Source organism: Hyperolius riggenbachi, chromosome 4 (genome assembly GCF_040937935.1).
Source record: "Hyperolius riggenbachi isolate aHypRig1 chromosome 4, aHypRig1.pri, whole genome shotgun sequence".
In the NCBI taxonomy this organism is placed as follows: domain Eukaryota; kingdom Metazoa; phylum Chordata; class Amphibia; order Anura; family Hyperoliidae; genus Hyperolius; species Hyperolius riggenbachi.
In genome coordinates, this window is record NC_090649.1 from 338,536,386 (window position 1) to 338,563,632 (window position 27,247).

The 27,247-nt window shown below is 44.1% G+C and overlaps 1 protein-coding gene across 9 annotated transcripts in view; it reads right to left on the minus strand.

Moving 5' to 3' along the window:
* The window catches only part of TIAM2 (TIAM Rac1 associated GEF 2), a 1,035,624-nt gene that overhangs the window by 78,467 nt on the left and 929,910 nt on the right, over positions 1 to 27,247 (minus strand). The window lies entirely within an intron of this gene.

Here is a 27,247-nt window from a genome sequence, read left to right on the forward strand (position 1 = left end):
TACTTGAATGCTGGCGGCGACCCCTGCATAAATGGCCGATAAAATTCAATGTTGAAAAATGTAAAGGCATGCATTTTGGTCGTACCAATAGTCTACCACCATACAAAATAAATGGGATACAGATGTGGTCATCAATCATAGGACGTAGGAGTACTCATTAACAAGGACATAGGACGTAGGAGTACTCATTAACAAGTTAAATAATCACATTCAATGCTAAGCCGCTGCAGCTAAAGCAAATAACATTTTGGGATGCACTAAAAGGGAAATAAAAGCTTGGGATGCTAGCATAATATTGCCCCTGTTTAACTCTCTAGTAGGGCTGCATCTGGAATATGGAATTCAGTTCTGGGCACCGCATTACAGGAAAGATATTGCAGTTTTAGAGCAGGAGCAGAGACTAGCAACAAAATTGATTAGGGGGATGAAAGGTCTCATTTACCAGGAAAGGTTATATAAACTGGGCTTATTTAGTCTTGAGAAATGACGCCTTAGCGGAGATCTAATGAACATGTATAAATACACCAGAATGCAATATAAAAACTTGGCAGATTAACTTTTTGTATAAATACACTGGAGGGCGCTGCCCTATATTTATGTGAGTCTTTTAATGCTCCTAGAGATAAAACTTCCTCCTGCTGCAACCTTTCAAGGTGCGGTTTCCCCCTACTCACACCTCTGATAGGACAAAATTTACAATAGTATAAAAGGTGCGCTGGACTTGATGGATACAAGATTATATTTCTATTAAAAAACTGTATTTATTGCAGTAACCTTCAATCAATACATATAGTGCAAATCAGTTTTCAATTATTTCATACTACATCACATGCTGTGTGTACAATCATACATACATACATACATCCACACAAAGAGCGTGCTGGTTCCCCTTTCACAATGTATGGTTAATCCATAAAAATGGGCGCAGGCAATTTGACTAAAAGGATCCCTGCGAAACAAATAAAATAAAATAAAAAGCCGTATGAGTTACGTAACTGTCAGGGGAATATTAATTCCTCAATGCTAAAGCAGGCAAAGAGTTGCGAACAACATGGATTTCTCAATGCGTCCCACCACAGGTGGTAAGTGTGTAGCGTGCAAATCTCACCACGTCTTGCGGTGCTGAAGAGTCCTTAACCCAGGGCACCTCCTTCAACCTGGGGTTTTTTTCTTCTCAGTGTCCATTGTTGTTCCGGAAATATGACACGCAGTGCCACTCCAGCGGATGGCTGCTCTTTTCCGGGCGTTTACTGCACAGTCAGCTTGGATGGGCGACTTCCGGCTCCTCGTCCTCAGAGCGTGGCGTCACTTCCTAGTGCGCCTCAGCTCAATGCCACAATGACGAAGAAAAACCCCCCAGGTTGAAGGAGGTGCCCTGGGTTAAAGGAATACTTAAGTCAAAAAAAAAAATGACATTTACTCACCTGGGGCATCCCTCAGCACCCCGAAGCTGGATGGTGCCCTCGCAGCCCCGCTCCGATCGTCCTGTCCCCGCCGGCGGCTACTTCCGGTTCGGCGACAGCCGCCGACAGGCTGGGAACGCGGCTGATTTTCCGCGTTCCCAGCCGCTGCTATCACCCTCTATGCTGCTATAGCGTATATACGCTTTAGCAGCATAGAGGGTGATAGCAGCGGCTGGGAACGCGGAAAATCAGCCGCGTTCCCAGCCTGTCGGCGGCTGTCGCCGAACCGGAAGTAGCCGCCGGCGGGGACAGGACGATCGGAGCGGGGCTGCGAGGGCACCATCCAGCTTCGGGGTGCTGAGGGATGCCCCAGGTGAGTAAATGTCTTTTTTTTTTTTGACTTAAGTATTTCTTTAAGGACTCTCCAGCACCGCAAGACGTGGTGAGATTTGCACGCTGCACACTTACCACCTGTGGTGGGACGCATTGAGAAATCCATGTTGTTCGCAACTCTTTGCCTGCTTTAGCATTGAGGAATTAATATTCCCCTGACAGTTACGTAACTTATACGGCTTTTTATTTTATTTTATTTCTTTCGCAGGGATCCTTTTAGTCAAATTGCCTGCGCCCATTTTTATGGATTAACCATACATTTTTAAAGGGGAACCAGCACGCTCTTTGTGTGGATGTATGTATGTATGTATGTATGTATGTATGATTGTACACACAGCATGTGATGTAGTATGAAATAATTGAAAACTGATTTGCACTATATGTATTGATTGAAGGTTACTGCAATAAATACAGTTTTTTAATAGAAATATAATCTTGTATCCATCAAGTCCAGCGCACCTTTTATACTATTGTAGATTAACTTTTTGTCCCTAGACTTTTGCAAAGGACTAGGGGACATGATCTGCACATGGAAAAAAAGCTTTAGCCATTTATTTAGGAAAGGGTGATTAGTCCCAACTGAGGGGTTTTACCCCTTCAGCATCCGAGCAATTTTCACCTTTCAGCGTTCCTTACATTCATTCGCCTATAACTTTATCATTACATATCACAATAAAATGAACTATATCTTGTTTTTTTCACCACCAATTAGGCTTTCTTTAGGTGGGACACTATGCCAAGAATTATTTTATTCTAAATGTGTTTTAATGGGAAAATAGGAAAACATTTGGAAAAAAAACATTATTTTTCAGTTTTCCGCCATTATAGTTTTTAAATAATGCATGCTACTGTAATTAAAATTCATGAAATGTATTTGCCCATTTGTACCGGTTATAAAACCGTTTAAATTATGTCACTATTGCAATGTTTGGCGCCAATATTTTATTTGGAAATAAAGGTGCATTTTTTCAGTTTTGCGTCCATCACTATTTACAAGCCCATAGTTTATAAAGTAACAGTGTTGTACCCTCCTGACATAAATATTTAAGAAGTCCAGTCCCTAAGGTAACTATTTATGTATTTTTTTATTGTAAATGTTTGTATTTTTTTTTAATTACAAAAAAAATAAATAAAAAAAATTGGGGAGTGTGGGAGGTAATGAGTTAATTTTTGGTGTAAAAGTAGTCTATTTGTATGTGAAAAATGCTTTAGGGTGTAGTTTTACTATTTGGCCACAAGATGGCAACAGTAACTTTTTGTTTAATGCGAACTCCAAGCGTCCTTCCGGGTCCTAGGGGCTGAGAGAGTTTTTTTTTTTTTCACAATGATCGCGCTGCTTAGCGGAAAAGCAGCGGATCATTGCGGGGCTTAGATCAACGAACGGGAATGGATTTTCCCGTTCATTGATCTCTGGGTGAGCGGCCAGTGGCGTGATTACGAGCGGTAGTGCGAGCAGGAGCGCGGACAGCGGCGGCACTGGCGGGGGGTACGTATATCTACGCTCCGGGCGGGGAACTGAAGTCCAAAGGAGCGTAGATATACTGTACCCGGGTGGCGAAGTGGTTCAAATGTGGAATGTATTGCCACAGGAAGTAGTGATGGCAAATTCTATATCTGCGTTTTACTGGGGCTTAGATGCTTTTCTTGCATTGAAAGACATGGCAACTGGTATTGCTTAAAAGGAGATTGCCATCTGGAGTCGAGAAGGAATTTTTTCTCTTTTTGGGGCTAATTGGACCATGCCTTGGACGGCCAGGATCACACTTGTTTGAATCTCATGCATTTTAGAAAAAGCATGTAAAAATGAACATAATGTTAGTCTATGGGCTGCAAAAAAGCAATGGTATGCCTTTTCAATGCATTTTTTAGATGTGTTTTAAACACGCAACAAGTTCATTCTTTTTGCATACTGCATGCGTTCTGCATGCAATGCTTTCCTATTGTGAAAAAAACGCATGTGTTTTTGCCCAAATGAGATAAAAAATAGTTTGAACATTATTTATTTGTACTTTTTAAATATGAACATTGATTAAAAAACGCATGAAAAACTCATAAGAACATGCACAAAAGACGCAAACACAGGAGAAAAAAAAAAAAACACAAAAAATGCACATAGCAGAAAATTGATGGTTGTCTGCATGGACAAGTGTGACCCTGACCTAAGGGTTTTTTGTCTTCCTCTGGATCAACAGGGATTACCTAGTAATTATAGCGATGGGTGACTTTTAATGAAAGGAAAGCATCCAAGCTGTGACAATCTTACCTTCCAGCGGCAGGTTCTGTGGCGTCTGACATGATCCGTGCTGCCGGCGAGGCTTCCACGCTGGTGTCCTCTGGCGCCGTCCCCGGCTCCCCTGCAGCGGTGGGTTCAGAAACATGCATGCGCAGTGCTTCCGATCGGATGCACGCAAGACCTGCAGGGTCTTATAGGTTAAGGAAGGGCGGGTATGAGCAACGTCAGCGGTGATGTCACCATGTAGGAGGTGCCTTCTAATTTGGGAGTGGTTTTTGGGATGTCTCATTTTGTATTTAAGGCCAGAGTTTTCAGTCACTCACCGGCCGTTATACTAATCAGTTTGCTGGTTCTTGGCCTAGGCAGTGAGTTTTGAGAGCTACATTAGCATATTGTGTAGACAGTGGCGGCTCCAGGATTTTGTTTTTTGAGGGGGGGGGGGTGCTATGCAGCTGCTGGACCAACTTCTGGGGTAGCTGATGACCCCGGCCCAAAAAAATGGGCATGGTCATGACCGGATGAGGGCCGAGCTAACTGTAAGTGAACCCGAGGTGAGAGTGATATGGAGGCTGCCATATTTATTTCCTTTTAAACAACACTAGTTGCCTGACAGCCCTGCTGATCTATTTGGTTGCAGTAGTGAACTGAATTACACCAGAAACAAGCATGCAGCTAATCTTGTCAGTTCTGACAATGTCAGAAACCCCTGACCTGCTGCTTGCTTGTTCAGGGTCTATGGTTGAAAGAATTAGAGGCAGAGGACCAACACGGCAGCCAGGCAACTGGTATTGCTTAAAAGGAGATAAATATGGCAGCCTCAATATTATTCTCACCTCGGGTTCCCTTTAACAGTGCAATGCAAAGACAGTGGGCCCAAGTTTTGGTCACCCTTTCCCCAGAAAATTCACATAATTGTGCAGGTTTTTTCAAGAAAATACACGTAATGTGAGCAGATTTGCCCAGAAAATACGTTCAACCATGCGGCAGATTTGCCCAGAAAATACGTTCAATAACGTCGGCAGACTTGATCAGAAAACACTTCTATCATGTGGCAGATTTAACCAGAAAACACTTCAATCATATGTGCCAGACTTGATCAGAAAACACTTCAATCATGTGTGGCGGACTTGATCAGAAAACACTTCAATCGTGTGGCAGACTTGATAAGAAAACACTTCAATCATATTCCCACAATCCTCTGCCAGTCAGCAACTGAAACTACAGCGCTGAGAGCAAGGCTACGGGAAAATGGCGCCCGAAGCCCTGCACTGCAGACTCAAAGTCTCCATAGCAGGGCTTCGGACGCCATTTTGCTGTAGCCCTGCTCTGCCGGAGCTGTGGGCTGCTGCTGCCGGTGAACTGACGCCGAAAGTCAGTTCACGCTGGGGGGGGGTGCTTTAGGGGTGCTTGAAGAGTTTTACGGGGTGCTTCAGCACCCCAAAGCACCCCCCTGGCGCCGCCCCTGTGTGTAGTCACACAATATATATGTACTCTAGTTAGTCAGTCTTGTTATTTTGTAGCTATATTATATATTATCGTAATATATTGAAGTAACATCTTATTGTATATTTATCTGTGTACCGACTTTTGCCTGTTTCTTGACCTCGCTCTTGTCCTTCTGTACCTCTGCCATCTGATTCACGTGTTCGACTCGGCCTGTCCCTGACTTCGTTATTGTCTAATCCTTACAATACGACTGACATCTGACTTATGTCTATGTCCCTGCCTGCTTATTGACTACGATATTGCCTTACGACTCTTTACCTCAATACCTCTGACTTTGTGTACGACTGGAAACAAAATGTCTAGGAATAAAAAAAGGCCTCTATGGATGAATAGAAAGGTCAGGGATAAAATGAAGAGGAAAAGGAATGCCTATAAGGTCCTAAATCAGGAGGGGACCGAGGCTGCACTAAGCAATTATAAGGAGTGCAATAAAAATTGTAAAAAAGAAATTAGGCTGGCAAAGATCGAAGCTGAAAATCAAATCGCTAGGGATATCAAATCTAACCCAAAAAAGTTTTACAAGTACACCAACTCTAAAAAAAGAAAGGTTGACTGTATAGGACTCCTAAAGGATGAGGGTGGGAACTCAGTGGTGGATGACCAAGGTAAGGCAGAGTTATTAAATGCTTTCTTTGCTTCTGTCTTCACAAAGGAAACAGCACTGTTGCAAATTACAGAGGCAGAAGAGTCTCACTCTTCTAACTGTAATATTAAATACTTAACGCAGGAAGAAGTAAAGGCAAGACTAAATAAATTAAAAATAGACAAGGCACCTGGCCCGGATGGCATGCATCCTCAGGTCCTAAGGGAATTAAGTTCAGTTATAGCTAAGCCCCTTTATCTTATCTTTTGTGACTCTCTTGCAACTGGCAGAGTCCCAGTGGATTGGCGTACAGCCCACATTTTCCCATTATTTAAGAAGGGCAAAAAATCTGATCCAGGAAATTATAGACCTGTAAGCTTAACATCAGTTGTATGCAAACTATTTGAGGGGTTACTAAGAGATACTATACATGACTTCATAGTAGAAAATAATCTTATTTCTCAGCATCAACATGGGTTTACTAAAGACAGGTCCTGTTTGACTAACATGCTCAGCTTTTATGAGGTAGTGAATGCTAATATGGATATTGGGAATGCTGTAGATGTGATATACTTGGACTTTGCAAAGCCCTTCGACACTGTTCCCCACAGAAGTCTGGTGCAAAAGTTGAGGATGCAAGGACTGGGGAAGAGTTTGTGTGCATGGATAGGGAACTGGCTAATGGACAGAAAACAAAGAGTTGTGGTCAATGGATCGCACTCAAAATGGGAGACTGTTAGCAGTGGAGTCCCACAGGGGTCTGTACTGGGTCCAGTGCTCTTCAATTTATTTATTAATGACCTAGTATATGCAGTAGTGAGCAATGTTGCTATTTTTGCAGATGATACAAAATTGTGCAGAATCATCAACTCTCAGAAAGATAGTGTCATATTGCAACAGGATCTGGATAGGATGGCTATATGGGCGCATACATGGCAGATGAAGTTCAATGTTGACAAATGTAAAGTCATGCATTTTGGTCGTACCAATGGTCTAGCACCATACAAAATAAATGGGATACAGTTGGGGACATCAAACTTGGAGAAGGACTTAGGAGTACTCATCGACAACAAGTTAAATAATCGTACTCAATGCCAAGCCGCTGCAGCTAAAGCGAACAAAATTTTGGGATGCATTAAAAGGGAAATAAAAACTCGAGATGCTAGCATAATATTGCCCCTGTTTAACTCTCTAGTAAGGCCACATCTGGAATATGGAATTCAGTTGTGGGCACCACATTAAAAAAAATATTGCAGTTTTAGAGCAGGTGCAGAGACGAGCTACAAAATTGATACGTGGGATGGAAGGTCTCGCTTACCAAGAAAGGTTAGATAAACTGGGTTTATTTAGTCTAGAGAAAAGACGCCTTAGAGGAGATCTAACTAACATGTATAAATACATAAGAGGGCAATATAATAGCTTGGCGGATGAGCTTTTTGTCCCTAGGCCTTCTCAAAGGACTAGAGGACATGATCTGCGCATGGAGGAAAAACGTTTTAGCCATTTAGGAAAGGGTTCTTTACAGTAAGAGTGATTAAGATGTGGAATGCATTGCCACAAGAACTCTATACCTGCATTTAAAGGGGGCTTAGATGCTTTCCTTGCGTTGAAAGACATCCATGGCTACAATTACTAGGTTATGCCTAATGATGTTGATCCAGGGATTTTATCTGATTGCCATCTGGAGTCAGGAAGGAATTTTTCCCTTTTGGGGCTAATTGGACCATGCCTTGTGGGTTTTTTTTTGCCTTCCTCTGGATCAACAGGGGTATGTGGGGGACGGGCTGGAGTTGTACTTTGTACTCGTTGAACTCGATGGACGTATGTCTTTTTTCAACCAAAATAAATAACTATATACGGCCTGATCCTGACTACGCTTTACTTACTTCTGCTTGTGTATACACTTGTACGTTACCTCATCACGTATCAGCGTGATATTATCAAGGCCCCTTAAAAAATTATGGAGGAATTGCGAGACCAGATTCTGACACTTGCAGGTGCAGTCAATCACCTCACTGAGCAAGTGGCCACTCAGCAAACACAGTTAACGCAGCTGCCCAACAATTCATTAAGATGAACATACCTGCTAATGTCAATCAGCAGGCTCCTCCACCGTCTCATATTCCAGCATTCATAGAGCCTAAAATGCCATTACCTGAAAAATGTTCAGGTTCTTGATTTGACTTCAGTAATTTCTGTAATCGTTGTATGTCATATTTTGAGGTTAGGTCCAGGTCTTCTGAAACAGAATCCCAGAAAATGTCTCTGATTAAGACCTTACTGCAGAGTGACTTTCAAACTTGGGCCTATGGGTTAAGTCCAGATCATGTAGCTCTCACTTCTGTAAACAGTTTTTTTGATGATATGGCAACCATATATACGCTGATCCAGAAATTTCAGCCACCGCTGCTCGTAAATTACGAGATTTGAGTCAGGGAAGGCATACTGTTGAGGAGTATGTGGCTGAGTTCAGAAAATGGTCTGTATCCATCAAATGGGGTCGGGCAGAACTCCTAGACCAGTTTCTTTTTAGGTTGGCAGATTCTGTAAGTGATTTGTTAGTAAGTCATCCTGAACCTAAAAATCTGGAAGATGTTCTCTCCCTGGCCATAAAGGAAGACAGATGGATTAGACACAGACGTCAGAATAAAGACTATTCCGTCTCAGGGAACCTTAGGTTCCTTAGCTCTTCTACCAGTGATGAACCCATGCAACTGGGCTTCTCTTGACTTTCACCCGCAGAGAAGCTCAGGAGAAGGCAAGCAGGGCTGTGTATGTATTGTGGTGAAACCATTGTTAGTTACCTGGTAACTTTCTTTTTAGTAACCTCAAGGACAGGTCCAACCTGAGACGACATAGGCTCCTCCAAGGAACAGGAAACATCCACATAGAGTACTCTATAAATTTTAAAATGACCCTCTCCACTCCAGTCAATACCAAGAACTGTTACTCATAGAAGAGGTGTCACTCCCAACATAACTACATATATACACATATATATACACAATATATAATACATATTAATTATAAGGGTGGGTTACAGACCTGTCCTGGAGGTTACTAAAAAGAAAGTTACCAGGTAACTAACAATGGTTTTTCCAGTAACCTCCAGGACAGGTCCACCCTGAGAAGATAAGCAAGAATCTACCAATTTTAGGGTGTGCTAACTGCCTGCAGAACTTTCCTTCTGAATGACTGTTGTCTTGCAGACATCAAATTCACCCTGTAATGTCTTGAGAAGGTGCCGAGACTTGTCCACGTGGCTGCTCTGCAAATCTCTTCTGGCGTGGCACCCGCTTTGTAAGCCCATGAAGTTACAGCTGCCCTAGTAGAGTGGGCCCTAACTGTACCTGATAGAGTAGTTCCTGCTAATCTATAGGCTTCCTCTATACATAACTTTATCCATCTGGCTATTGTTCTTTTTGACATCTTCATGCCCTTTGTAGCTCCAGACGTATTTATAAATAGCGCCCGTGATTTTCTAAACTCTGCTACCCTTTCCATATATACTATAAGACATTTCTGACATCTAATGATGGTTCAGACCTGAATGAAGGCAACACAATCTCCTGTGATCTGTGAAAGTTTGAAGTCACTTTGGGTAATAATTCTTCACAAGTCTTCAATATCACTTTATCACTGAACATAATACAGAATGGTTCATCACAACATAAAGCTTCCAGCTCGCTTACTCTTCTAGCCGAGGTAATGGCTGTTAGAAAAATAGTTTTCATTGTAAGAAATCTTAAAGGGGTTCTTTCGCAAAAAAAGTAGGCAGTTAAAAAAATGTGACAGATGACAGGTTTTGGGCCAGTCCATCTTTTTAAGGGGGATTCTCAGGGCTTTCTTTGTTTTCAACAGCATTTCCTGAACAGCAGTTTAACTGCCAAAATAGCAAGATACCAGCCGGCCTCCCTAATCACTTGCACACTATTATGTCAGTTAGATTTTGCAACTGTTGTTCAGGAAATGCTGTTGAAAACAAAGAAAGCCCTGAGAATCCCCCTTAAAAAGATGGACTGGCCCAAAACCTGTCATCTGTCACATTTTTTAACTGCCTACTTTTTTCTCGAAAGAACCCCTTTAAAGAAATTTCAGATACTGGTTCAAAAGGTTCCTCCTTTAGAACTTTTAGAACTAATGATAAGTCCCAACTGGGAACTTTCTTACTGACTATAGGTTTCTTTCTCTCTATAGATCTAAAAAACTGGATAATAAGGGGGTCCCCTGCTAACCTTATATCCAGAAAGGTAGATATTGCAGCTACCTGTACCTTTAACGTACTTAAAGCAATATTCTTTTCTACCCCATCCTGTAGAAATTCCAACACTGTTGGTACCATCTCTCCTGTAAAACCTGACTGCTCCTTCCACATATTGTAAATCTTCCAATATTTTAAATATATCTTCCGAGTCACCTTTTTCTACAGTCTAATAGTGTAGTTATGACTCTCTCCGAAACTCCTCTCTTCCTTAACGGAGACCTTTCAGAAGCCAGGCAGACAGGTTCAGATTTGGTATACAATCTAGGTTTCTTCTCGATCTGTTTGATGGTGCATTTCTGTGAGGAATTCTCAGTGGACCCTCCAGCTTCATTCTTAGAAGGATTGGATACCAACTCCTTCCTGGCCAATCCGGCGTTATCATAATTGTTACTCTTGTCTGCATCAGTTTCTGTAGTACACGAGGGATGAGCTGAATTGGTGGAAACGCATATGCCTTCTCGAATGTCCAGTTTTAGCTGAGTGCGTCCACAGCCTCCACTCCCTCTCTGGGATTCAATGAATAAAATCTACTGCATTTTGTGTTTGCCTTGTTGGCAAACATGTCTATCTGAGGACATCCCCACTTCTTGACTAGACTTTTGAATACTTTGTCTGATATTTCCATTTCCGAGTTCGATAGTCTGTGTCTGCTTAGAAAATCTGCCATGCTGTTTAGAGATCCCTTTAGATGTATTGCTGACAATGAGAGAAAGTTCTCTTCTGCCAGTGTTAATATTTCCATCGTTAGGTCTAGCAGTCTTCTTGATCTTGTTCCTCCCTGCCGATTTATATAGGCCACTGCTGTAGTGTTGTCTGTCGTGACCTGCACATGGTGACCCATTAATATCTGTAAGCTTTTTTTCAGTGCCTCCCTTATTGCTCTCAGTTCCCTGTAATTTGAAGACTGGTCTCTTACTCTCTTTGGCCAGACCCCCTGAAACATTGTTCCCTCCAGATGAGCTCCCCATCCTAGTAGACTTGCATCTGTGGTGATGAACTTCTGAGCTGAGACATTCCATAGTCTTCCTTCCGTGAGAATCCTCGCGGAAAACCAACAATCCAGTGACTTCAGTACTGCCTCTGGACACTATCAGTCTTTCCAGATCCTCTTGCTTCTTGTTCCAGTTTTCCATCATCCAAAACTGGAGAGGTCTTGTGTGCATCAGTGCCCACTGAATCGCTGGAGATGTTGATGTTAGAAAACCCAACACCTTCATGACTTCCCTTATTGACAAATTTGGATCTCTCTTGCAGTCTTCTATTATCCTTCTTACTTTTATAATTTTTTCTGTCGTCAAGCAAAGTCTTTCTGTTTCCGGATTGATCAAAACTGTATCTTTGATGTTGGTTGAAGCACCGACTTGTCCCAATTTATTATCCATCCGAGAGCCTGTAATTGCTCTAAGACTCTTGCTGTGTTTATTTCTGCTTGTTGGTATGATTCTGCTACTACCAGTAAGTCGTCCAGATACGGAACTACCAGGATTCCTTCCGTATGAAAACTCTTTATTACTTCTCGAGAAGATGCCATGATATTCCGAAGGGTAGAACCTTGAATTGGTAGTGTTGAATCGACGTTTTTCCCTTTACAGCAAATCTTAGGAACTTCTGGGATGAATCCCTTATTGGGATGTGCCAGTAAGCATCCCTCAAGTCTATGTTTGTCATTACACAGTTGGGGGTTAGTAAGTTTCTCAGAGAAAAATCGATTCCATCCTGAATCTTTGATAAGACACGAAGGGGTTTAATGGTTTGAGGTTCAGGATTAGCCTGAACTTCCCCGTCGGTTTCTTTACCATAAAAATCGTTGAGTAAAAACTCCTGCGTATCTGATCGTGTGGAACAGGAACCACCACCATTTCCTCCACCTTACCGTTTATGATGTCTTTTAGGGCCTTTTTCCTTTCTTTGTCTCTGGGTAGAGAAGTAGTAATGAACCTGTTTCCTGGAATGGATTGAAATTGAATTTTGTATCCCTGACTTACCACATTGAGGATGAAATCGTTTTTGCTGATCTTTGCCCACTGAGAATAAAATCCCATTAGACGACCCCCAACCTTTTCTCTGGCATCACTTCTTTTCCTGGGACCCTGAATCGCCCAAGGTTTCCTTCATTGTTGAGGTCTCTCCTTATTTTCTTGTCTATTTCTCCTAAAGAACCTTTTATTCTGTACAAACTTCTTTTTCATTGGAAACCCCTTTTTCCTATTAGAAGTTCTCTCTAATATTTCATCTAGCCCAAAAGAGTAATTCTCCATCAAATGGTATATTACATACTCTTGCTTTGGAAGCTTGACTACCGTCCCAATTCTTTATCCATAAATTCCGTCTAGCAGTATTGATTAATGCTGCTGTTCTTGCATTCACTCTTATATTCTCTGCTGCTGCATCACTAATATAGTCTGTCGCTTTAGATACAACATCTAATGATTCCAAAATATCCTCCTTAGATGCTCCTCTCTCAACGTTCTTCTCTACTTTCTTCACCCATAGTGCCAATACTCTTGCTACACATGAGGTGGCTGCAGCTGGCCGAAAATTCGCACCTCCCGAAGACCAAGCCTTCTTCAGAGCAAATTCTACCTTCTTGTCCTGCGGGTCTTTAAGATATCCCAGAGCCTCAAATGCTAATTCATTATCCTTGTTAACCTGCGAAAAAGCAGCATCAAGTCTGGGACAAAGATTCCATACTTTAACATCTTCCTCTTTAAATGGAAATCTTTTAATAAATCCTTTAGACATAAATAATTTCGTGTCAGGATATCTCCACTGACTCATAATTGTTCTTAGTAGATCTATGAATGGGGAATATGACAGGCTCAGCTGGTTCCATTCCCTGGTACAATTTCTCATGTATTGATATCTCTTCTGCCTTTTCTGGTTCAATCTTAAGGGTTTTATTGATTGCCAAAATAAGCTGTTCTGTGTCATCGGCAGGGAATCTGAATATAGAAACTTTCTTAGTATCTGATATACTTTCCATACTTTTAACTGAGGATACATCAGACTCCTCTTTATCCTCTTCCTCCTCTATATCCTCTTCTTCCGAAGATGAAACTATACGTCTTTTAGAGGAAGATTTGTTTTTTGCTTAACAGGCTGTTCAGGCTGTGTAGCATTAGCATTAGGATCAGTAGCTGCAGAAGTAGATGCAGCAGTACTAGTATGCATTGCATCTGCTGCTGGAGTCACTGCTGCAGTGAAAACTTACTTTAAAGGACTTCCAAGGCCAAAATGAAGAAAATTACACTTTACCTTTTTCTTAGCAGAATCCACGGAGGACGCCCTGAGCGTCCTCCGCTCTGTTCCGCCGTCAGTGTAGGCCTTTCCGTTCCCCCAGGGCTTGCCCCGACCCCACCGAATGGGTCACATCGATGCCACCCCTAAGATGGCCGCCGGCTTGATCCGCAGCTGCGCAGTACACTTTGCCGCGATTGCAACTGCGCAGCCTTTAGCCCGCCTCCCGCCGCGTATGGGTTCCGGCATCCTCCTGAAGCGTGCGGCGGGAGGCGGGCTAAAGGCTGCACAATCGCAATCGCGGCAAAGCGTACTGCGCAGCCGCGGATCAAGGCAGCGGCCATCTTAGGGGTGGCATCGATGCGACCCGTTCGGTGGGGTCGGGGCAAGCCCTGGGGGAACGGAAAGGCCAAGCTGACGGCGGAACGGAGGACGCGCAGGGCGTCCTCCGTGGATTATGCTAAGAAAAAGGTAAAGTGTAATTTTCTTCGTTTTGGCCTCGGAAGTCCTTTAATGATTTGATTGTGTCAGCCATTTCCTGTTTTACAGCTGACATAATTTCCTCCTTTAATCCCCCTGACTGCTCCTGAATTAATTTTACAAAGCAGGGTTGGCAAAATTGTTTAGTATATGTATGGGTGTGAGAAAATGCGGAAAAGCCACGTGGGTGCTCAGAGCAAGGCGGCTGATTCCGCGTCCAACACGGCAGGTTGCGCGCGTGGGCCTGCATCTGCTAGCATGACTGAACGCGGAGAAACCGCCGCATGTCCTGAGAACAAGGCGGCGGATTCCGAGTCCGATGCGGCGGTTTGCACGCATAGGCCTACATCTGGCAGTATGGCTGAATGCGGAGGAACCGCCGCATGCTCTGATAGCGGTGCGGCTGGTTCCGCGCTCAGCACAGCGGATGGTTTGCAGCACAGGTCTGGTGTGTCTGGGACTGATAGTCCACACAGGTTCAGAAGGACGCGCGCGCGCTGAGAGGCAGAGCTTTTATGACAGCCAGAACGGAATCAGCTGACCAAGCCGGTCAGCTGACAATTCCACCACTTCCCATTGGTCGAGCACTTAGGGGAGGCGCTGGAGAGCGCCTTGCTATATATACTGGGTGCTGGTCATTCTCTGGTTGTCTGCCGTTGCGATCACTACGTGGAAGCACTCAGACCTTTTTGTCAGATTCTGTGTTATTCTTTAGACCAGTTCCTGGGTGTTGATGACCAAGGACCTCACACCTCACGTTAGGAATTCTGTATATCTTTTGTGTTATGCTCTAGACCAGTTCCAGAGTGTTGATGATCACGGACCTCACACCCCAGATTAGGAATACTGTATATTATCTGTGTTATTCTTCAGACTAGTTCCAGGGTGTTGATGACTATGGAGCTCACACCCAAGACTAGGAATTAGCTTTACCATCCTGTTATATCTTCAGACTAGTTCCAGGGTGTTGATGATCAAGGAGCTCACACCTTTAGACTAGACAATTGTTGATTATTTGTTATGACCTTCTGCTTTTCCTTACCTCTCTTCTGATCTCTGATTTGGTACTTCGCTATATCTGATACTCCGTTGCCAAACCTTGCTTGCCTTAGGATTCCGTATCAGTCTCTTTCCTCTGTATCTGATCTGTCTGTTGCCGACCTGGCTTGTCCGACCTCGAGAACTATCTCCTCTGTTTAGAGATAGTTCACAGATCTGTCAGTGACACTCCACCATTGGTGTCACTCACACTCTGGTCCTTCCCACTCTCAGCCTGACTCCTCCCCTTGGGGAGCCTCAGGCCTTTGGAAGGAGCCTGTTCTTTGGGCAGTATCTCTTACTGCCTTGCACCCTCTGTATGGAGGCTCTCCTCAAAGTATTACTGTTGCGCCAAACACTCATATTACTCAGGTGTCCAGAGGTTAGAGATATATCTGATTATCGGTGATACTGCAGATCATCAATAATCGGGTATATATCTGTATTCTTGGTGATACTGTAGATCACCGGTAATCAGATCCTCTCTGTGTTACACCGATCGTTACAATGGGCAAGTTTTGTGTCACAGAGCGGGCACCGCCTTCTTGGTCTTGAAGGATCAGCAGATTCTCCGCCCTATAACAACATATACAAAAACACAGTCACCAACATAGCTCATATAGGGACAATAAACACCCAGGTGACTTTGTTAGACTTGTGATACAAAACATAAGCTTCCATAACCAAACAAGGAAAGAAGGAAGAATCACCAATGACTGACTGAACTAGCATGTACTACCATATACCAACGTCTAAGTTACACCTAGACAGTCTTAAAACATCCAAAAAGCTGCTAACACTTTAGTCAAAGTGGCAAACACACACTGCTTCAACTTATATATAAATACACAAATACATATAGGTAATCCTGCAGCCTGAAAACAGATTATACAGCATATATCAGTGTAGACACAAACAGAAAATGTATGTCCCCAAAAAAGTAACCACACTAATCCGGCAGAGACAGAGTCTGAATGATAAAATAATAATATGTTACAAACAGACCTCAGCATAGACGCGGCGTGGCTCATACCATAAAGGTCTCCAAGCCTCAAGCCGTCCTCTCACCTTTCCTGGCTCCTGCTTTGCGTCCATCCTAACTGGAAGTGACGTCATGTAAGGGCGGAAATTCCTATATGGAAGCCGCTATTGAGGGCAAATCCAGCCAGCCCTCCGGAAGCTCTTGGGACAGCCCTCACATCACCCCAGCGTGCATACAGCCTCTGCCACATGGCGAATCATGGACGCCGCTTGCTCCCCTCGGATCCACCATCACCAGCCATAGGAGCGCCGAAGACAGGTATAGTGTGTCTTTATAGGGATCCAGAAACCACCTCCAGGCAGGTCCCCCTCTTACGCCGCGAACCTAGTCCCTGGCACACCTGGCCTGACAGACCGGCGAACGGCATAGAGCACTCTTGTTCCCTGGAACAGGAAACGTCAACTGGAGTGGAGAGGGTCATTTTAAAATTTATAAAGTACTCTATGTGGACGTTTCCTGTTCCTGGGAGGAGCCTATGTCATCTCAGGGTGGACCTGTCCTGGAGGTTACTGGAAAAAAGGGTCATTTCGCTCAAACTCGTTCTGCAAAAAAGGCTCCGTAAAACTCCAGCGCCTAGGTGAAGTTGGGGTACATCACTTGGGCGGGCCAATTTTCCCCCTCAAAATAAAAAAAATTCTATTGCCAGTCACCATACATTGGGGCAGCAAGGTGGCGTAGTGGTTAGCTCTCTCGCCTTGCAGCGCTGGGTCCCTGGTTCGAATCCCAGCCAGGGCAACATCTGCAAAGAGTTTGTATGTTCTCTCCGTGTCTGCGTGGGTTTCCTCCGGGCACTCCGGTTTCCTCCCACATTCCAAAAACATACAGATAAATTAATTGGCTCCCCCTAAAAAATTGGCCCTAGACTACAGTACTTACACTACATAATAGACATATGGCAATGGTAGGGATTAGACTGTGAGCTCCATTGAGGGACAGTTAGTGACAAGATTATATATATATATATATATATATATATATATATATATATATATATATATATATATATATATATATATATATATATACACTGTACAGCGCTGCGTAATATGTCGGCACTATATAAATACTAAATAATAATAATAATAATAATAAGAGTCGTTTCAATCCGAAACCTTTATGGATTCAGGTGCAGCAGGTAATTTTATTAATACCATTTTTGCGGCCAACTTGGGTATTCCTGCCATCCCTTTGCAGAACAAGCTTTATGTGACAGCTATCGATGATACTCCTTTACAGACCAAGCAAGCAGCCAATATCCATTACACCTGAACTTTCACTACAGGTTGGGGCTTTGCATTATGAAAGATCTAGTTGTATATGTTTAGAATGCCTTCTAGTCCTCTTGTATTAGGGTTACCCTGGTTACAGAATCATAACCCCCACATTGATAGGTGTACAGGAAAACTTACGGGTTGGTCACAACGTTGTCAGGACATCTGTTTAAAGGGGATTCCTCTCCTCAGTCTGGGGGTTGGACAGATAGCATTACCACAACCCTACACAGATTTCTCTGATGTGTTCTCCCCTCTGTCAGCCGACAAATTGCCACCACACAGATCCTAAGATTGTCTCATTGACCTGTTACCCGGTACTATGCCCCCACGAGGTCATCTCTATAACCTCACAGGCCCTGAAAAGTTGGCAATGAAAGAATATATCAAAGAGAATTTAGAGAAAGGGTTTATTAGACCATCCACTTCACCAGCCGGAGCCGGCTTTTTCTTTGTGGAAAAGAAAGATAAAGGTTTGCGCCCCTGTATTGATTACAGGGCGATGAACAAAATCACCGTAAGGAATAGATACCCTTTACCTTTAATTGACGATCTTTTTGCACTGGTTTCAGGAGAGATAATTTTTTCTAAGTTAGACTTGCGGGGTGCTTACAATCTAATTAGGATGCGTCAGGGAGATGAGTGGAAGACAGCTTTCAATATCCAGGACGATCACTATGAATATTTGGTGATGCCCTTTGGCCTATGTAACGCACCAGCTGTCTTTCAGGATTTTGTAAAAGATGTGTTTAGAGATGTATTAGGAAGATTTGTGATAGTCTATTTAGACGACATTCTAATATACTCTAATACTTTGTCTAGAGCATCGGGGACATGTAAGATTTGTGTTACAAAAGCTGAGGGAGAATTCATTACTTGCCAAGTTTGAGAAATGCCTGTTTGAAGTCACACAGGTTCCTTTCCTAGGTTATGTCATTTCAGACAGAGGCTTTTCTATGGATAGTAAAAAAACTGTTGGCAGTTCTCCGGCGCTATGTATAGGGCTAAAGGAGGAGCGGTGGATTCAGAATAAGGACGGCCACCATGAAACAGGACAGGTAATGTATAAATGCACACATACATATACATTTATTTACTGTGGGAACAGCGCCGGGGGTTATCACATTTGTTGCTTGTCCAGATATCGTTCTCCATTCCCGACGCACACCCGACTCAGAAAGTTGGCCCTGCATCTTGCAGCATGTCCGACTGATATATGAAACCAATCTTTAATCGGGCATGCATTTAGCAGCACCGATTTTCATCTGATTCAATAATAATCTAATGGGATGGTCAATTGGCTGCCAGGTTGCTGATGTGTGGCCACCTTAAGACATTCTAGAAGACGTCTGGGAGAAGATCAGCAGCAGCTATAAATAATGAAGTTCAGATACACAAAGCTGAAGAAGCGAAGGCAAGCAAGCAGTGAAAGGGTTACTATAAAAAATGCAGGCTGAAGTGAGCAGAATAGATCACAGGACAGGTAAGTGAGAGACTGAATAGTGGAAGGGGGGTGAGCAGCTTACAGTGTGCCTGGCTGACCTCCGTGCAGATTTTCCCTACTCCCTGACCCTGAACTAGTTTTGCTAGAGGTGCAAATAAAGAGTCAGGTAGTAATAAAAGAGGAGCCAGTAATCATTGCAGTAATGTGGGCACTGGGCATAGGGTTGTAGGCTCAGGGGGGGAAGGTCAGACTCCGGGGACTCATATAACACAGTGCATTAACATTCCTTTCATCAGCGCACAGTCTGAGACAGGCTGTGTTCTGTGTTATGCAAAGAGCAGGCGGCTGGGATTGGAGACATTAATCACTTGCCTCTTCATTTTGTGTCTCCCCAGCGTTACTTGCCTCTGATCCCTGGTCTTATTGGCGGAGATAGAGACGCTTGTAGCCTGGCTGGTATCACATGGGGGTGGGCAGCCAGTCAGAGAGCAGTGTGCCTTACTCCTCTCTGAGTGGCTGCCCAGCCCCATGTGATACTCCCATCAGGCTAGAGCATCTTTATCTCCGCCTCCCCGACATGGCATTGTGAAAACAGGAGATGCAGCCATGGTAACACATACCGTGCGTCTCCAGTATTGGGGGCACTGCCGGTGGGCACACCGGGGCCCCAGATTCCAGGCACCTTTGCCGAGGTTCGGGGCGTCAGGCTGCCTCATAGGCATACCGACACTGCTAGTATGTGGCAGTGCGGGGCCTCTTCAGATGCGGGGCCTGGGGTGATCGCCCCACTTGCCCCCCCCCAAAGGCCGGCTCTGTGCTGGTCCGTGGGTTGACTGACTGTTCTCACCATTCGTCGTGAACTGAGCTTGTGGTCTTCCATTTCCTCAAAATGTTCCTAACTGTGGAAACAGACAGCTGAAATCTGAGACAGCTTTCTGTATCCTTCCCCTAAACCATGACGGTGAACAATTTTTGTCTTCAGGTCATTTGTGAGACCCCCATGTTGCTACTCTTAAGAGAAAATGAAAAGAGGGAAACTTACAATTGACCCCATTAAATACTCTCTCATAATTGGATTCACCTGTGTATGTAGGCCAGGGGTCACAGAGCTTTCCAAGCTAATTTGAGTTCCAATAATTAGTTCTAAAGGTTTTGAAATCAATAAAATGACAACAGTGCCCACATTTATGCACCTGCCCAATTTTATTTAAACAATTATTGTGCACTTTCTGTAACTCCAATAAACTTCATTTCACTTCTGAAATATAACTGTGTGTGTCTTCTATATGATATATTTAACTGACATTTTTTATCCTAACAACCAACGATTTATACAAGAAAGTCATGACGATTAACAACGTTGCCCAAACTTTTGCATCCCACTGTATATTTTATGCTTCACCACTCGGGCTTTGAATCCTCCTTTGTTACATGGCTCCAAGCATTATGCTCTTTCCCCACCGCCAAGGTACAATATGCAGGTTATTAATCTCCTAGTTTTCCGATAGGCCGAGGGACCAGTCAAGGGTGCCCTCTTTCGTCAATTTTGTTTATCTTGGCGCAGGAACCATTGGCCCCAATTATCCGGAATACAGGTAATGTCCATGGTTTTGAATTAGCAGGTTCCCAACACAAACTAAATCTTTTACTGATGATTTTTTGCTATTTTTTACTAACCCAAGAATATCTCTCTGCCTTGATGGAAATCATGAAATACCAGATGTCTGGCCATTAATCCCAGAAAATCAATATTGATGAATATCTCTATGGATTCTGCAGAGTGGATTATGCTCACAGGGGAGGTTCCGTTACAGGTAGCCACCTGCCATATGCCTTACCTGGGGGTTATGTTAACTCCACGTCACAGCTCTTTTCCAAGCTAACTACTATACGCTGGCTAGACGGGTTTCACGGTATATCATCCAATGGTCCTCTATGCAATTATCATGGCTTGGTCGTGTGCATTCAGTAAAGATGAAATTACTACAGAAATTATTATATCTTTTCACATTACTCCCTGTGTGGGTCCCACCTCATTTTAGAAGGCAGCTGCAATCCAGTATTAAAAGATTTATATGGGGTAACTCTAGTCCTCGGGTTCCTAGAGCAACACTTTATGTTTATAAACAAGCTGGAGCTCTGGGATTTCCTGATCTGCACGATTACTATCAAGCAGCTCAAATTGCCCCCTCGGTAAGCCTCTATAGAGGCCAGGAAATGCCCCAATGGTCCCTCTTCGATATAGTTTCAGCTGCCCCACAATCTGTGCAATGTCCTATCTGGCTTCCCCCAAAGCACAGACCATCTCTCTTGAGCAAGATATTTAAGCATTGCCTTCATGTTTTTGATTCCTTTAAGTATTCTCTAAGGTTACTGTCCCCATCACTCCCCTTGCTACCCATCATTGATAACTCCTTGTTCTTGCCAACATATGAAAGTCCAGTTTCTTTAGGGTAGTGGTTTTCTAAGAGATAATTGCTATCATTTGATTAAAGAACCCAAAGTAGTTAGTTGGGACTACCTCCATGAGAAATATCCGGCTCCAGGTTCTGAATACTTTCGGTATCTTCAGTTAAGACACTGGATAATTTCTCTGCTGGCAAAAAAACCCAGATGCCCAATTAACCCTCTCCTGTTTTGAAAAAGCCTGCTTGCAGGACCCTGGAGGCAGGAGCTTAATCAGTAAACTATACTCCTCGCTTAATGAACCTACTGCCACCTTAACACATATTTACATTAAACAGTGGGAATCAGATTTACATGGGTCTAGATCAGGGGTCTCAAACTCAATTTACCTGGGGGGCCGCAGGAGGCAAAGTCAGGATGAGGCTGGGCCGCATACGGAATTTCACAATCGCGGCGCATCACCGCCTCTGCCCGCCCCTCTCACTCTTCCTTCACATAGAGGGGCGGTGAGAGGTGGCGATTGACATCAGGAGGGGCAGAGCTGAAGCTGAAAGCTCTGCCCCTTCCAGGAAATGCCGGCGGATTGCCCCCTCGGGCGATTTGGGGGCTCTGCAGCCCTCGTTTAGCAGCGGGGATGCGGCCGATTACTTGGGAGCACTGAGGCGAACTATAAGGAAGCTTTTGACAGCGAGGGCCACAAAATATTGTATCGAGGGCAGCAAATGGCCCGCGGGCCGCGAGTTTGAGACCCCTGGTCTAGACTGATTGAAGATTGGTCACTGGCTTGGTGCAATCCAAACCACATTTGTATAAATCTAGGCCTAGTTGAATCCTCTTTGAAAGTCATAATGAGGTGGTAGTGGGTACCTGCCAGGTTGGCACATATGGGAGGCAGTGGTCTGTACTTCAGGGGATGCCAAGTTAAGTGGGACCTTTTGCACATATTCTGGTCATGCTCTATGCTATCCCGCTTTTGGTCCAAGGTATACCGGCTGCTGCATGCAGTTCTTCACATTCAGTTACACAACGATCCTTGGTCTGCTTTACTTCATTTCCTCATCGACTCCCTCATGAAATCCCAGGAAACACTTTCCCATTTTATTTTTGTAGCAGCCAAGCAAACTATTGCTATGTCTTGGAGAAATAAATTGGTAAAAGAAATGAAACACAGGGTCTCAAGCTTTATAATCCAGGAACAACTAGCAGGTATCCTCCTTGACAAAAAGCAGAAGGTGGACAAAATCTGGAAGCCCTGGAAAACCTACTTAGCTATTACTGGAAGAGGTTGAATGCCTATTGATAATTGTTCTTAGGTATTTGCTTATTTCCAGTCTACAATTCTGTCTCCATGGTGAGGTCCTTCCCTTTCTTTCCTCTTCTTCTTTCAATTTTTCTTTTCTTTTTCCTCTTTCTTATTTCAGGCAGGGAACACACTTGTCCTGCAGTATTCTGCGTGTGTTTTTCTGTGTACGTTTTCTGCACATCAAGTGTGTTTCTATGCAGGAAAATGCACACATTCTCACAGCAGCTAATGTAATTGATAGAGAAAACTGACAAAATGTGCAGAATCATGATGCAGAATGTTTGTTTTTTTCTGCGCGTGAAGAACGCATTAAGTGTGATCTAGCCCATTGATTAACATGAGTTCTCAATTTTTAGTGCAGAAAACGCGTACGAAAACTGTCAAGGGTGTTCCCTGCCTCAGTCTTCTCTTAATTTTCTGCTTCCCTTTCTCTCTTTTATTCTCCTGAGATTTTTCGAGGTTAGGGTTATGGAGGGGCGAGTTTGATGTTCTTATGCTGAGGCCCTCCAGTCATTCTGGGCTGTTGGTCCCCCTGAGTTTCCAGGGGAGGTTAATCCGCTCTAGTAGTGCCTATAAGTCAGCTCATCATGACTTCATTGTTTGCATTGTGAGGTTGTCTCCACGAAACTTTCAGATATCTAATAGACATGATGTTCTGTCTAATTGTGAATATTGAACCCTCTTTTACCTTGTTATTTGTATTTTCTCTTTGAAAAACCTCAGTAAAATTGTTTGAAATAGAAACTTGATCTCCAGTGGTATCCATCTTCTGGCTGACACTTACTGTCAGGTTAAGGTATTTCAGGTGACAAGAGGCCTGTTGACCTTCCCACTAAGGTGAGAGTCTCCCGAGTGCAGAGTCTAAGTGACCACGGGTCTTCACCAGAGCACCCTGCAAGAAATGATGGGCCGCTACCTCTAGCAGATAATGGACTGCTTTGCTGCCTTGTGCCCACCAGGTTGCACACAGGAAAAACTCTAACTGTGGTTTGGAGAACAGACAATACCACAGTGTGGAGGATCGAGTTCCAACCAGCATCTAATAATCATAGTTTATTACAAGCAGAGGTCATGGTCGGGGACAGCAGGGGCGCCTGTTGCCATAGGCAATATAGGCAGTCGCTTGGGGCGGAGTCCAATCACAAGGCGCAGCTGCGGACGCCTGCAGCTACTACTGTATATTTCTGTCCCCGACGTTCTGTCACCAGCAGCAGCCAGCATCCGGGTGATGATACACGTGAGTGCAGTGTGCTACCGCACTCACGTCTCTTCCCTCGGCATCCTGGAGATGGCCGACCAATAGACAGGGAGGAAGGCTCTGCTCCATGCCTCTCCTCCACTAACCAGCCACAGACGCAGCGTTTACTGCATGTAGCCACGCCCCTAACTCCGCCCACCACCAGTCATGCCTGGAGTTACGTAGATGCCAGGCTGGATGTTGCTGAACTCTCGCCCCTTACTTTAGGAGATGGCCAGTCTGTGCCCCCCTGCATACCCCCTGGTGGACAGCAGAGAGGGAGAGAAGAGAGAGCGAGCCAGCTTCAGCAGAGGGGCAGGAGGGTCAGAAGCACCAGCGCAGCAGTGTTATCTGACATACCATCTCACGTGAGCAGAGAGAGCTGTGTTCAGTCCCTAAGGTAACTACTTATATATATATTTTTTATATGTAATTTTTTTCCTATACAAAAAAAAAGTTTGGGTACTATGGGAGGGTGCGGGAGGGAAATAGTTAATTATAAAACTCAGTGTGGAGATTTTTATTAAATAAAGATGAATTTTGGTGTAATTTAATATTTCGCCACAAGATGTCAGTCACCATTTCCGATTCACGTACGTAAACATGTGAATCGGAAGTAATGCATGGCACTTAACAACAGGAAGATACAATGAATGCAGGCGTCTCAGATGCCGGCATTCATTGAATCGGGGACTTAGATTAATGAATGGGAACTGCGTTCCCATTCATTCATCTCCCCGTTAACCAGTGGTAATGGCAGCGCGCATAGGAGCGAGCGGCGGCCGCACGCCGCTGCAGACTTGTATTCACGGCCCTGGTGCATTCAGTGAAATTTTCCAGGCGGTGAATATACTGCACGGCGTGCGCAAAGTAGTTAACACACAGAGAGATATTGTAATGATCTGCGACCGATTTCCAATCAGCGCACATCACGTGCACAGAAGCAGAAGGAAATCGCCACAATCAAAGAAGCAAAGTACCCAGTATAGATTTGTAGAGGAGAATTCCAACCAGCAGATGGAGCTGTGGAGTACAGAGGAATATGTCCTCTGTACAGCCACAGATGCCACAGCTTGAAATTGCACGATTAAGCAAGACTGGACAACAGAGGATAATTCCAACCAGCAGATGGAGCTGTGGAGTACAGAGGAATAAGTCCTCTGTACAGCCACAGATGCCAGCTTGAAATTGGACGATAAAGCAAGACTGGACAGAGGATAATTCCAACCAGCAGATGGAGCTGTGGAATACAGAGGAATAAGTCCTCTGTACAGCCACAGATGCCAGATTGAAATTGCACGATTATGCAAGACTGGGCAACAAAGTAGCAACTCAGAAGAAAGCAAGAACAGAGACAGACAATATGAATGTCTACCGATCTAGTCGCCACCCCACGACATTAGACATATCACATCAGAGCTGACCAGAGAGAAAGCTAATCGCAAGAGAGGCGATTGCTATCAGCAACACAAAACTGAGCAAATACAGAGCATGAACTGAGTAAGGAAGACACAGCAAATAACCACAATCTGAATGCCAAGGAAAATAACAAATGAACCAGCAAAACGCGGTCACTGCACGTTATGCGCAACAGTGGCAAGCGCGTTAATATCACGGTCACCGCACGTTAAGCGCAACAGTGACAAAACGTACCAACCCTGACTAACAAATGACCACGGAGAACAAAGACAAACAGATAACACGAACGCTTGCTAATTGGTTGTCCAACACCAGACAACAGCAAGCGTTCGTTCCAGACAAAACAGACTGAAGGAGTAACCAATAGCAACCGCAGCTAAGGTTATACTCCAAGATACAGACAAGGGAGATCCACCACCTCTAGAGCTAGGGCGAATGCGATCTAGGAGCAAGACCGAACGATTCACTGTCAGCCACCGCAGGTGACAGTACAATCGCAAGGGCAGGACAAGACAAAACAGGAATGAGCAGTACCAAAAATACAGAACCTGACTGCACTAGAAGGAGTGCAAAGTTCACTCCCCGAGAATTAACTACAATAGAATATTCGCAACAAGATACAAAGGAGGCTGAGGCTCCAAGGTTAATCTCACCAGACAGGAACCATGTCGAGCAAGGAATTCTGGGAGGAAGTGACATTTATACTGGAAACCTTCAAAGGAAGCAGACAAGCAGCTTACAAGATAAGTAGATGCAAATCAGTCAGCCTTGCAAAGTGACATAAAGGCCTCTTTTCCCTGGACTGAACTATGCAACCTGCATAGGAAACAAAACTGTCCAGGGAATCAAGGCCAGCAGAGCGGATTCTGACAGATATCCTATATAGTACTTTCAATCACAAATACAGTTGCAAGCTAAGCACTGCTTATGATAGACATTGTGCTGGCTTGCTTGCAATAGTTAGAAGAGTATAGTAGAACTACAAGGGCCAGCAACTGACTGTGGCCTGTATGCAGTGTGTAACCCACACAGATATCAATAACAGATACAGTTGGAAGCTAAGCACGGCTTATGATGATAGACAGTGTGCTGGCTTGTAATAGATAGAAGACGATAGTAGAACTGCAAGGCCCAGCAATGACTGTGGCCTGCCCTGTATGCAGTGTCTGACACACACACACACACACACACACACACACACACACACACACACACACACACACACACACACACACACACACACACACACACACACACACACACACAAATATGAGCCCTCAAAAGGGTTTTTGTTTTGGGGTGGTTTCAGCAATAAAGAAAACAGCCTAGCTAACTGTCTCTGTCTCTCTGTGGGCTGTATGCAGTGTCACCCACAAAGGGAGCTATGGTATAGTACGTTCAATCACAGATACAGTGGAAAGGTATGCACTGGTATAATACAGTGTGCGGTCACACAGGTACAAAGGAAAGGTATGCACTAGTATAATAGAGTGTTCTGTCACACAGATACAATGGGAAGGTACGCACTGGTATAATACAGTGTGCTGCCAGTGGTGGGACTACAAATCCCAGCTGGCCTGGCAACTGTCTGTGGGCTCTATCTATGCAGTTTCACCCTCAAAGACAGCTATGCTTTAGTAAGTTAAATCACATGAAATGGTAATATAGTGTGCTAGGCCTGGCACAGTACAGCAACTAGGCCCAGCTGTGACATACAGGACTGTATCTATGCCTGTCTGTCACACAAAAAAAAACACCACATCAGAATATTAGCTCTCAAAAGAGATTTTGTGGGGTGCTTTCAGCAACAAAATTCAGCGAGGAGCAAGCTAACAACAGCCTAACTAACACTTTCCCTAACTCCAAATTCCTTTCCTGCTTTCCTCTTCCCCGAAAACTACGCGCTGGGGCGAATCATTCAGGCCATCTCTAGCCAACAGTAGCTGATCTGAGCTATCAGCGCTGGCTGCTGGCGAACTTACGCCTTT